General features: G+C 40.1%; 2 protein-coding genes across 9 annotated transcripts in view; both read right to left on the bottom strand.

Annotated features, from left to right (window-relative positions):
- arvcfb (ARVCF delta catenin family member b) overlaps positions 1–13,964 on the bottom strand; it is a 340,912-nt gene that overhangs the window by 18,070 nt on the left and 308,878 nt on the right. The window lies entirely within an intron of this gene.
- Positions 1–13,964, bottom strand: part of sema4c (sema domain, immunoglobulin domain (Ig), transmembrane domain (TM) and short cytoplasmic domain, (semaphorin) 4C) — a 226,463-nt gene that overhangs the window by 76,290 nt on the left and 136,209 nt on the right. For both annotated transcript variants that reach the window (XR_013300455.1, XM_077601836.1), the window contains exon 7: positions 48–152. The gene's annotated coding sequence lies outside the window, so the exon portion shown is untranslated. The remainder of the gene's footprint in view (positions 1–47; positions 153–13,964) is intronic.

Here is a 13,964-nt window from a genome sequence, read left to right as displayed (position 1 = left end):
AGTGAATAGCTGCGGAAATTTTAAATGTAGGATTTTGCGAGTATTACCTTGAGTTGGCCCAGTTGGCCCCCATTGGGGATCTGCTCTCTCCAAGCTGGCCAATTAGAATAAACAAGAGTCTTACATTTCTTATGATTCATCAGGTCTGCTCGCTGCAAAGAGACAGATGAATTGTGAGATTTGGCAACTCGGCACATACACAAATGTGAGCTTATAAAAACAAAAAGATGCTGTTATTCAATCATCCTTGGTTTTCCAAATGAAGGCCATTTCCAACGGCTATGTTTTATTCAAGGATCATTAGCAGTTGGATTTGAATAAACATTTTTGCATCCACTTTTATACACAAGTTTGTCTAAAAACAGAAAACCATTCAAGCGTCAGAAGCATGCTTAAAAAAAGACGCTAAAGATTCTGTGCAACTTTGATTGCGTGATACCGTAAATTCAGTAATGTTCTAAAGCTTATTGGAGTGATAAAATACTTTATTAACTTTGCTCAATTGTAAATTATAATGCAAGAGCGTTATCACTGTCTGACTTTCTTTGCCGAACAATTATGTTCAATTTTGATTGGCATAGCAATTACTTTTAATAAAGCAATGCATATTATTTAGTTTTGCAGTCATAGCTGTCAAAACGGTTTCAAATATTTAGTTCCATTTAGAAAAAGCAAAATGTCCTATTCATACAAACGTTTTGTTCTTTTTTTCTTTTTTTAATAAATGCTGTTTTTGATGATTCAGTCCAACATCATCAGCCCTGGCTCCGGTTACATCCCCCCAACTGTGAGAACAGATAACAGTTTTGATCACCATGCACACTGGCTTGGCAAAAGCAGACATACAAGCAACAGGGTCCCCAGGATTAGAACTCTGGCATACCGCTCAAAAGCATTTTTTTGTTAGCTTATTCTCCAGCTCACAAAACAGTGTCAACTAATGCAATCATTTTTCAATCAGTGTTCCATGGTGGAAATCTAATCACACTGGTTTGAGGTTTCAGAGAGCCATCTGCTTTAATCCAATCCCTGAGAAATATCCCCGTCACGGTGCTCCCTCGGCCTCTGAGACAACCACCCATTCGGCTGCTAATTTTACAGGTTTATCTTGTTAGCCAAGCGGCAAATCCAAGAGATTGACGAAGCTTCTTGGGGCACTTTCCATTGCGGTTTACCCTCGGGGGCCCTCCAGACGCCTGGTCAATGGAGGACAAACACTGAGCTACTGTCTGTCACAGCCCATGTCTTGCAAATTCTCAAGTTTGGGCGTAAGAATGCCTTCCGATGGCATCTTTGAAATCCGAAAGGTCAGCTGATGAAGCCATGGAAAACTGACGCAATACTTACAGTAAACCAGCTATTTGGAAATTGGAAAAACCCAAGAGAACCTTTATGTTTAGGTTGTTCTGAGTAATGCTGGAGGTCTGCGATAGAAAAACAAATAATAAATGAGTGACAGCGGCCTTTTCTAATCTATCAATTTCCCCCTAAGCTCTCTGTCCTTTGGGCAGACCACTACGTGGGCTGAACGACATTCAGCTCTGATGTGGGAAATGCCTTCCACAATGTTTGAACTTGCAGAGACACATTTATTCAGTGACCTTTAGTCAAAACACCTTGAATGAGAGGTTTGCTGTGTCTGAAATGACATTCTGACATTTTACATGTTACAAAGAGGGAAGCATCCTTGAAAAATATGATGTATGTTTTCAAAATAAAAACAGTTGAATATTTTAAGGAAGATCTTGCATCCGTGTGGCTCTTTGTGAATGATTTATGAATTTTTTGGGCTCACTGTGTGTTTGACATGTTGTTGGAGTTGTTGTGTTTAACAAATTATCCAAAGTATCTTAAGATGTGTTGCTGAGCAATGAGCAGCCATTTTGTTTGCCTGAAATCTAATTATACTGTACGCAATAGGATAAAAGTTTAACCTTAACACATTCACGACTGCGACGACATGAAAGCAGTAAAAGATTTTATCAAGATGAACATCATTTCATTCTTACGACGGTGACATAACTCAAATTTGTGCCAAATTCACAAAGCAATCCTAAGTACCGTGACCATGAGTTCTAAATAAACACTCACATTTCCTTAATACTACAACTGAATGGAAAATACAAAGTACAGCAGTCACTGAACATGCCTTGGCCTTGGTAAGGACACACATTTTATTCAAGGGGAGATTGAACGCCCGGAAGTGAAACCTGGGAAGTTAATGATAAAGTCAAGCCATGAAATTATAGTTGTAAAACACACTCAGTGCTTTTGATAGCCCAGCAGAGATTCTTTTGAAGGCCCATAACTGATGCCTCTATATATAACCCTACTGCTTGCTAAACGTAAACATACATTCATTCACTGTACTGCTCATCCTCACAGGGATCGTAGGGGTGATGGAGCCTAACTTTGTGCACCTTGAATTGGTTGCCAACAAATTTCCAGGCACACTGAGACGAACACCGGTACACACACACTCATTCCTTGGGTCAATTTACAGTCCTCACCCAGGCTACAATACATCTTTTTAGGAGAAAACCAGAGTACCCAAAATATGCAAACTCAACACAAGGTCGGAACCCACCGGACATTGAACTCTTGAGCACTATAAGGCAGGCGTGCTAACCCCAAAAACATACAGTTCGTGACTATTTCAAAAACACAAGCAACACATCATTGCCGTCAGTGAAAGGTCGTCTCCTGACTCGTGACCCAAAAGTTGTTGTCCCAGCTCAGCGATATTGGCAGTTCCAAACATGGCCTGCCCTGTGTTTTTCCCGACAAAAGTTTCATTGTTACAGCAGCAATTTAAATACCAGAAGGTTCTTAATACCACTGAATCAAATCACACCAACGTCCCCTTCACTAAACGCCCATATAAAACTCAACACGCTTCCCAGACTTTACCCGGCCGTTAACAAAAACTTCTCAGAGTATATGCATACGTACGAGTGTGTTCAGTGCATGGGAGTGTGTATCAGCAGTACAGTGGCATACAGACCAAAGCCTTATCTTGAAAGAGGTGCATTGTGCTGTATAACCACTTAACCTTCACTCTCCCATGTTACCCTCCCGTGGCAATCCTAATAAAGTGTGGATTATTTTATAACACGTTGACTTTTACAAGGCCCTTTCAAGGGCCTGAATGACTTTTGGAGGGGATTTGGAGGGGGTCTGGTTTAACGGAAAGAAAGACCAGGCCTAAAGCACTCTGCGTCTCCAAATGAGAAGCATTTCCAAAACCATCAACGGAGACCTTGTCTGCTGGGAGCAAAAATAAACACCCTTCAGTGATCCCTTTTCATTTTCCTATGCTGCCATGTGGTTTTACACAAGACTTTACTGTAGCTACACTACCACCTCACAAAGGATGAATTTCACTTTTATTTGTGCCTTACAGTGCCCCTTTACATCCATTTTGCTGCCTCACACGTTTATGTCAGAAATGGTTAAAGTTAGAGGTCATATTTAAACACCCTCACAGTTTTGTTTTCAATTCTGTTCAGTTGAGATAAATTAGCATTGAAATAATCCAATCTCGAGTCAAATCAATGTAGAACCTTACAGGAAACGTCAAACACGTGTAAAATATTTGGGTGTACTCACAGTTGGGGTCAAATAGTTTGCTATTTTTCCGTGACCGGATGATTCGCCTAAAGACGGCAGAACGTCCATTCGGCGACCTGTCCGTCTGTCAAATGTCCGTCGGCGAAACGTCTTTAGGCGAATCCTCCGAGTACCATTTTTCATGATAGTTTTTACTTTTTCTTCAAATTCAGGTAGTTTTAATGAGATTTTAAAGTCAGGTAACCTTTATTTATATTGCCCTTAATCACAGAATGTTTCCAAAGGGCTTCACAGAACCATAGTGGACTATAGAATATGCATTAAATAACTAAATAATAGAAAACAATAATAATTGGAAAGGTCTAACTCAGACAGTTAAGCGATATCCATTATTTAATCTTAACAAGACGTGCTTCTACAATACTACAATTACATAGGTTCTGATTTTCCGTTATATTTGGTTGATTTTAAAAAACAACAACATTTTAGTTGAGTTTTCATTAAAAAAAAAATCCTTTTGTTTACTGTTTTTCCACCACATTGTACTTCTATAAACTTTTCAATTTAGATTTTTATTGGACCAAGTGGGTTTTCCACATTTACATACTATAACTATTAGTGTGTTGCAAGTTATTAGCGGACTATAATCATATGAATACAAGATGTACCCTCCATAAAATTCCAAGTCATCTTATTATCTTTCTCCTTAGTATCACTGCTGCATTTCCTCCAGGCAAAGGCAGACTTAGCCGCTACATGTGATTCATCCGATGACAATGACTAATTCTATGAAAATTAATAAGGTTGGGTGGGCGGTTGGGAGGTGGGTTGCAGTTCTCGGATAATTCTGGTTTAATCTTACATTTATAACAGGCGATGACAAAAGTGATGCCTTCTCAAATCGTAATTTTGCATGAATCCAATTGACACGGTAATGCACTTCATTATTTGATGTCTCTGTAAAAAAGAATTTAAAAAAATATATAAAGAGAGGATGGGGTTAGGTTGGGGTGGAGGCGGAGCTGCTGCATCAGCATGTGTGCAGTAATGTGATAGCAAGGTCTGGCCACACAAAGAAAACACAACCAGCTCTCCAACAACTATCCCAGTAAGACCCTGAGAGGGAAGTGGGGGAGTGGGCGGGGGGGCCGGGCACCATGGGTAATCCTGCTGCCTTCAGCTGAAGTTGAAAAGATTTTCTTTCAAATGCTATTACAAAAGAAATATAACATTAAAGTCATAATAACCTAGCCATGACATACGTAGGGTAGACTACGAAAGCGTTAATCATCGGGATAAGGCAGTGGCGGGCCGTCAGGGCCTTCAAAGCCTTCTCTGCTGGCCTAAGAAATATCTGAATCATATATTATATTTTGTCCATCAATATTTATGAAATAATTCCAAATTGTCTGTTAGCTTCCTTTCATTGCTTTTCTCCCTGGTTGCACTGATTCCAGATGTGTTTTCATATTGAAGCATTTAACCAATCACATTTCAGCCATTATTTGTTGCCAGGGTCAGAAATCTGCCTCAAGGCCTTCACAATCAGTTCTGCAGGCTCTGCTGTATTAAACAAGCGTCGATAAGACTGTTGCCACCCCCCTGGCCCGGTTGTAATGTCTGAAAAGCTCCAGTATTTGTATTTAATCATTAAATGCTGCTAGGAAGTGGATTTTACCCGTTGAAGGCGCTACGAGAAAATGCACGGACCGCCACTGGGATAAGGCAAAAAGCCCTAAGTCAAATGAATTTGGGTATTTTCAGTCCATCACACATGCTCTTTAATAATTCATTGTGAAAAATATATCTGACAGTTGCATCAGCATGGCATTCAAAAGGCTTGCGACTAAAGCGTTATGGGAGAAAATACAGAATGTTGCCTACACATTCCAGTCACATGAGTGACACGAGTCCTGATCCTAAATCAACATAATTATATTAACCGCTTGTTCAGTTTTAATTTTGTGTACCCGCAAACAATAAAAAGATGCAGGCCTATATAATATGAATGCTAATGCAATTAAACTGTCTGCACGATGAGTTTTATTGTGTTTTTGAAGTGGCCAAAATGTTGTTCTTAGGCCAAAAAGGAATATATTTATTGCATATAAATCTTTTTATGACTACTTATTTATGTGTGGACTTTATGGTGAAGCTTTAAATCTCATTGTACTTGTATAATGTTAGAAAATAATGAAATCAAGAAACATCTTGCACTACTGGAATAATTAGCTGATTTCAACCGAACTCGTCAAAAATGAGAATTCCACAAATGCAACTATTTTTAATGTCGTTTTTATCCTTTCCACAAATTTTCCCTCTGCACTGACATACAGTCTGTCCTAATTCACTAATCTGACTTGACTATTTTTGACTGCAATCTGTTTAATGGTGTCCAATTACGCTTATTGGTGTTTAGAGCTCACATCAATCCAATTAAATTTCATTTTAGTGTATTCGAAGTTGACGTGCGGATGTGGGGGTTGCGAGGGTGATCTGCACTGGACAGATGTGTTGAAACGGGCAGAAAAAGTACAATGAAGGAGGGGGAGGGGAGACCTGGCTGCTTTCACTCAAACACTTCCTGATCTCGAATCCCACCCGGTCAACCCCTTGGGTGATATCCCCTGGCTGGCTTCACTTTCCCCATGTGATGGAATTACTCTGTTGTACGGTGGGAGCCCAGACGGGAGAAAGCAGGGTAACAAAGCACATATGAATTGAATTGACTCTGTGACATAATGACTCCTTGTAACGTTTACCTCACTCTAATATCGGCATGTTTCACATAGAGTACACACTAGGAACATGTTTATACAGCACCCACTCTTCTTTTTGTGAGTTTGAATTCGATTCCAAATGGAATAATAAACACACGGCGCAGGCACACCGGCCTTAATCCATTAGGGTTAAGAGGGGGGGTGGGCAACCTTTTGAAACCCGAAACTCTTCTCCATCAGCAGTGCCTGAGCTTCCCTCCACCAGGCCAGGAGCAGAGCCGCAGAAGCAGGATAACATTGGCCTCTGTTGTCTCAGCCGCAGCCCCGTGGATACATTTTGAACTCCTTGTCCCAGGAGACGGAACGGCATAGAGGCCTCGTTGTACTGAGGAGCATGTGAATCCACTGCTGACTTGTAGGTGGAGAAGAGTGTGACTTGGTACTGTAGCACAGTCGTTGTCTGCTGCGTGTACTCACAGATTGGCCTGAGTGTTGGAACATACTCATACTACACTACATAATATAGTACATTTGGAATATATATGTATGCAGAGTGCACTTCCATGGAGAAGAAAGATCTATTTAAATATAGACTAGGCGGCACGATGGAAGATTTTGATCCCTGGTGGGTTAAGACCTTGTGTTGAGTTTGCATGTTCTTCCCATGGCTCTGTGGGTTTTTTCTGGGGACTCTAGTTTTACTCCCACATCCCAAAACATGCAGGGTAGGCTGGTTGAACAGTCCTTAGGTATGATTTCGATCCCTGGTGGGTTATGACCTTTCTGTGTGGAGTTTGCATGTTCTTCCCATGGCTGTGTGTGTGTTTTCTTTGGGGACACTGTTTTTTCTCCCACATCCCAAAACATGCACAGTAGGCTCGTTGAAGAGTCCTTAGGTATGATTTCGATTCCTGGTGGGTTATGACCTTCCTGTGTGGAGTTTGCATGTTCTTCCCGTGGCTGGGTGGGTTTTCTCTGGGGACTCTGTTCTTTCTCTTACATCCCAAAACATGCACAGTAGGCTGGTTGAAGAGTCCTTAGGTATGATTTCGATCCCTGGTGGGTTATGACCTTCCTATGTGGAGTTTGCATGTTCTTCCCGTGACTACGTGGGTTTTTTTGCAGGTACTCTGTTTTTTCTCCCACATCCCAAAACATGCAGGGTAGGCTGGTTGAACAGTCCTTACTCAAAGTTGGCTAGGATAGGCTCCGGAATCCTTGGAGAAGTTGTTCTTTCTTTCTTTTTAATCATTCTTGTAGTTCAGCAATCCATTTGTAACAGCGGAAATTAATTTACGAAATAAAACAGCTAACCACAAGATAGCAAAACGACTGGGAACTGCTCCCAATTGCATACAGACAGAACAAAATAATGATTTAGCGCCACACATTTGTTTATTTGGATTGCCGTTTTCAGTCTTTTCAATGACATTAACTTGATTAGAAAATTCTTTCCTATTCAGCTGTATTGAAGAAAGAATGTTTGGCCCTGGCTGAAATCTGAAGTAGACACCTCTGGTTAATAGTGTTATTCTGAGTGCAATTTGCGGCTTTTACTTTTTAAACCTCCTCTCCACCTGTTGAACCATTCACTTAATTTGCAAAACCCAATAATTACCCAAGAAAAAAATATCTGAGTGGACATAATGACACCGGTCATTAATTTCCACCACTGCACTTTGCCATTTACTGTAAGAGCATTTTCATACATACTGTAACATTTGATCAAATATTGGTTCAAAATCACGTGTTTAAGACAAAAAATGAAAATAGCCTTGCTTTTAGCTATTGTTCTAATTGACTTAATGGCTATGTTAGAGTTACTAAGGAAAGGCAACATCCAACCAATTATTTAGTTTTTGGCAATATGATACACGTGTTTGACATTTTCATGCAGTATGACTGGCCCAATTCTGGTGTTATCAAATCCGACTTGGGTCTTTCTCCATTTGTGGATATAAATTGATTATATAACTGATGCTTCTGCACGATGAACGCTCAGCCGTACACTTGCGATCAATACGGTATAGCAACACTGCTTGACAAAACGAACAACAGACTAAAAACAAGCGATGACAGAGAAAGACAAAAGCTTTTAGGATTAAAAAAATGCTGGTTCCAATAGCATACAATCCTCAAAAACTGCCAGAAAAAATGTGATGGCTGAGACCTCCCGAAGTGACCATATTTACCCTCGTAAAACAGCATACAATCCTCAAAAATTGCCAGACAAATGTGATGGCTCAGACCTCCCGAAGTGACCATATTTACCCCCGTGAAGACTACGACACGTGACAACGTATCACACTGCAGTGTACACGCGTGTGATGCTTTCCCTTTATATTATAAGTCATATATGTTGTGTTTTTGTGTTTCTGAACTATATCTAAATATGTTGGGTGTTGAATCTGTTGAAAATCTAACATCCTTAGTTCATCAAGGTATATTTGCAAGACAAATAATGTCCTTCATAATCAGTAACTATCTGAATTTGAAACCAAACCTGAAGTCAGTTTGATGCTCATCAAGCGTTCTACTCACATATCACTTGTCCGCATGTTATGTGTCATCAGCATGTGGCAGCGGGCAAATTTATCACATTTGAAAGCGCTGGAGAGCTGCAGGGACACTACTTAATGCACCGCATCTACTGGCATTCCAGCAGTCGCCTCTGAAGTGAGCTGCCTCGAACACCAGCCTCGGGGAGCTGCCATGTTAAACGATCTAGCGCCAGACCTGCAACCCCATCCAATCTAAAGCAATAGGAAATGTGAGAGCCGCCTGATGATGTGTGTGCCTGTTCACCTTTGTGTGACAAGAGCTCTACATATACAACATTGGTGTATTATGAGCCTTGCCCTGAGATTAAAGTAACAAAGCCAAACACAAATGAAAGGAGAGAGCCATTTAGAGAAAGGATGCAAATTACCAAGCGAGGACCAAAAGAAATTGCCTCCAATTTTATCCTGGTGTGGTGTGCAAAGGAGAAGTGGCTTTTGTTCAAAGCCAATGCCTGCATCTGTGCTTTGTACAAAAAAACAAGCAAAAAAATGGTTGAATCTATGTTCACATAAGCAGATAAAAGCGATGCTTAGCTTTCAAATACCTCATTGGCGACACTAAAGAAAAACTTGAATGGTTTATAGATAACTCAAGGTCAGTACAGGATTCAGCCGAGAATGTATATAAAGGATAAAAAGATCAAGCATATATAAAGAAGATTACGGTTTCAAGCAGCGGATTCATGGAAATAGGCACATCAAGCATGGTATGCAAATTTCAATACAAACGAAAATGAATATGTCTGTGCTATTAATCTATGACTCTTGGGTAACACTTCAGAGAGGCCCTTTCTAGTTCTGTGTTTTTGTGCCCACACAGAAGACTTATTTTACTTTCTGTTCCTTTGAGTACCAAGAAAACCAACGGTGTCAAGGTAAAACTCATCAGGAAAAATCAAAGTACATATATTATAAGATTATTTCCTTAAACCATGTGTGGTAACCTCAGTCTCAGTCTGCAGAAGATCCCAAGTTTGCGGACTTCCTGTTTGTGGCTCCAGTTTCTTACCTAGGTCTACAATGTCTTGTGTGTCTTGTGTCTGTCTTGCTACTGCAACCAAGTAATTTCCCGAATACGGGATGAAATAAAGTTCCAACCTAACCTAACCTAACCTAACCACACATCTTGGTAGCCTTAAGAACATAATTTGGCAAAGGTGAAATTATATAAACCGCTAGGAGTCTTTTACGGTACTCGGACGTTTGGTCGCCGGACTTTTGGTTGCCGGACGTTTGGTCGCTGGACGTTTGGTCGCTGGACGTTTGGTCGCCGGGACGTTTGGTATCCCGGACGTTTGGTCTCCCGGACGTTTGGTCGCCGGACGTTTGGCAACATGACAGAGAGTTTACTGTTGAAACCAGCTCTCAAAATTATATTCATGAGAGGGAGAGAGAGTTTAATATCTAAATATCTACTGTTGAAACCAGCTCTCAAAATTATATTCACCCGGGCGACCAAACGTCCGGCGTCCAAAGGTCCGGCGACCAAACGTCCGGTCACGGTCTTTTACAGATGAAGTTTAGAGATTTAGGATGCGGTCAAATATCCCCCAAAGCAGATTCCCAATTCCAGGAGCGAAAAAGCAAAAATACAACTATACAAAAATGAATGCATGTTAATGTAGATAATTTTACAAAAGAAAATAGAACCTCTTGGTTGGTTAAAGTTAGAGAAATCAAGTAATATACTATTTTTAACAACTGCCAATGAACTATCATGTTAATAGTGAAGCTAACCTGCATACGTCAAAATATTTTTTTTTATTGATTCTCTTTCTGGTTTTGTAGATTTGTTTTTCAATGTGAGTATATTAGCAGCATCACTCAAACCAAACTATAGAAATGGAAATATTTCATAGCAAGTGAATTGTGTGAAAGAGAAAAAAAAAACATAAAAGTAGACTCGGAAAGATGAGGAAACGCAATAGGCAGAAAAAAGGTGCTGAAAGGTTGAATGAATAGAAAATAGATAGCACCTTTGAGGACATTGGGTGACAGGCAGACAGAGATATGGATGTTTCGTGCCATTTCCTGTGATGATAACCAGAGTTGAACCTCTCTCACAAAACTGTCTCTCCCACTGGGCACTTGAAATAAATGTGATTGTAAAGTACTTAATGTGAGTCTTTTGGCCAATCTGCAGGAAAATAATGATGTCCATGAGCTCCACATTTCCAATATGTCCATTCACTTTTGTTCAACAAGTCTGCTTGAGAATAATTAAAACACATTTTAACCATTGTCTGAGAATTTTCCGCCTGAGTGGCCATGCACAATCACAATCAAGATGTGAATACACGGGCAGGGTTACAGTGCACTTGTTGCTTGTGTTGTTGAGAGGACCTGGCTGACAAGCCAATCAATGTTCATTGTAAAATTGTACTTGATGTGGTTATTGTCAAGACTGTGTAGGACATTCATGTTCCACCACACAAAAATCCATCCAACGCTGTCATTATACACCGTGCTCGGTGCTGCGTTACGGGCTCGAGTAACACCGGAACAGAAGAGGTTACATTGAGAATTATTGACGTAAAGTCAGAAGCATCAAATTTTTAAAAAAAATCGGAGTGACTAAGATTTGTTTTAAAGTAATACTTAGTATGAACTCTGAATGACAGTTTGGGCGGAAATGAAGATTCTAGGGTTGCACAGCTGCTGAGTGGTTAGCATGTCTGCTTCACAGATCTGACATCAAGGGTTCAATCCTGGATTCTGGCCGTTCTCTGTGGAGTTGGCGCATTCTCCGGTTACTTGCGCTTCCTCCCAAATCTCCAAAACATGCCTGCTAGGCCGACTGACCTCTTTGAATTGTCCCTAATTATTACTTTGCCCGAGTGTAGTTGTTTGTCTCAAAGGTGCCCTGCAAATTGCTCCCAAACAATTCAGCGTGTACCCAGGTGTTAGCCAGGATGCGCTCCAGCACCCCCGCAACCCTCGAATGAAGGCATAAAGGTTCTAGCAGTTGTAAAAATTAAGTGCATCTATAGTATATAGGAATTTCTTCTACTTTAATAATAATGAGCAATTTCAAATCAAATCAGTGAATCCTTCACCTTGGGTGTATTATCCTCAACTGTTTATGGAATATCAATGCATGACAGGCTATTTGTCCATAACATTGAGGGCAGATAACAGTCAATGGAGAGATGATGTAGTTGTAAATATTTAATATGGTCCTTGCGCTGCATTGCCCTGCATTAGACCCACAGCTGCTCGCAAGAATGAGCGCCTGAGCGATTCCGAGCAAACAACAAGCCGCTGAGTTTTGCCTGCAGACAAAGACTGAGTCAAAGACTAGAGCACAGGAATTGCTTCATCCCGGGTGGGAAAATGTACAAATTTATAGAGTTGGACTGTAATAAAAGATATTTGTCAATAAATCTTCTTTCTCCTCAAAACAAATGGATTACAATCATTTTTAGTGGTAACTGCATACCAAACAAACATATTATATTTTGTGAAACACATCACTTAAGATATACAACCATAGAATGCAGTAATGGCCTAACACCAGATAGCAGTACATGCTGTTACTGTTACCTCAAATGTCCTATGTCTGCCACGTGCAGTGAATCCAACGTCATTAGCAGGCACAGAACCAAAATGTAAAACTTTTCTATGCTTTTTGTCGGCGCTTAGAAATTAGACTGAGTAATAGGGGGATATGAGTGGTATTTCATCCAAGAAATGGTAAAAAGGCTCTGTTTCCAGAAGCCTTTGAACACGGAAAGCTTTCATATGGGACAATTTCAATGGATGGATGGCATTGACTGGGACAGAATTCTCAGCTGGTGACAACTGAAGCTCAATTGTAGACTCGGATTTGGCCTTAGTGCTGACTAATGTCAGCACTCTATTGCATGTCTATTGTACGTCATATATACAGTAACATTATGAAAAAAATCTGAAATTCTGCTTAATGTTTTGGCTTCTTTCCTTTCAATTATTTTTCTGTTTTTGTTAAACGAATAACAAACTAATTAATGGTCCACATTTGAGTATCGTGAATGGTACTTTTAAATTTGTATTCCAACTCGTCTCATGACAAAGACAACCAGTCTTCACTACTGCTTTCCATTCGCTCATATGTTACGTTATCGGTACCAACTATGCAGAAACAAACCGCCATATAAAATTATGATTAATTATTTCTATACTTATGGTTCTGTATGAGTCTTGATCATATATTTTTAAAACTCTTTAACACTATGTATTACTCTTCAATTAGAGTGTAAAAACTCAAGCTAGTACGTAACAACAAAGTTTTCAATATAGGTTCTTCATATACAATTTGATGTCTATGTTACAATGCTAACCACAGTGATTCCCTGTCTTGGCCTGAACACCTCCAAGCTCAGAATTCATGACCTGAAAAACTACTTTATAACCTATTAGAATTGCTGTCATCTTCCCTTCAATTTTCTGGTTGTCAGCATTGCAACAAAGTGTTTGGAACAACTCTCATCACTTTTTCCCCACGGAGAAAGCGGTTGTGTCATTCTCCAGCACTCCAGACATTTGCTGCATCAATATAAGGCCCTTATTTCCCCTCGCCTGGCTGCAGCACTGCCATTTGGAAAAGACGTTTCTACACTTTCCTTGTGCTTCAGTCCTGTCCTATTTTCCTCTTTCCGAAGACTCAGATGCCACAAATCACAAGTTCTGTTCGCTATATGCACTTTGAGTTTTTCTGTAAATTGATCTCGATCATCAAATGTGAATGGAATGCATTTTCCCTTTGTGGTGTCTTCACTGACCTTGCATTTTCCCTTCACATGTCCTATATTCATTTCTCTGTCCTGGCTGACCACCATGCAGAATGCGAGCCCTCACTTGCCCATCTGTTTCTCACTTAATCCAGAGCCTCCCCCCCACTTCTATTTTCATCAGGTCTAAAAGTTGTAGAATTAATCTTGTTGCCCTGTAAGCACCCATCAAAATAAAAAATGTTTCTGACTTTGTGTTTCGCACATTCCCATTTGGGAAATGATTTTACACCTTCACTAGCGGTTTTGTTCAAATTCAATCATGGAAAAAAATGCCACCAGGAATGATCTCGTTTTATTGAGTCAATGGATAAGTGCTTACTAAAATGTTCTATTTGGTATTT

This window comes from Stigmatopora argus, chromosome 5, assembly GCF_051989625.1.
Source record: "Stigmatopora argus isolate UIUO_Sarg chromosome 5, RoL_Sarg_1.0, whole genome shotgun sequence".
NCBI lineage: Eukaryota > Metazoa > Chordata > Actinopteri > Syngnathiformes > Syngnathidae > Stigmatopora > Stigmatopora argus.
This window is presented reverse-complemented; position numbering and strand designations above follow the sequence as displayed.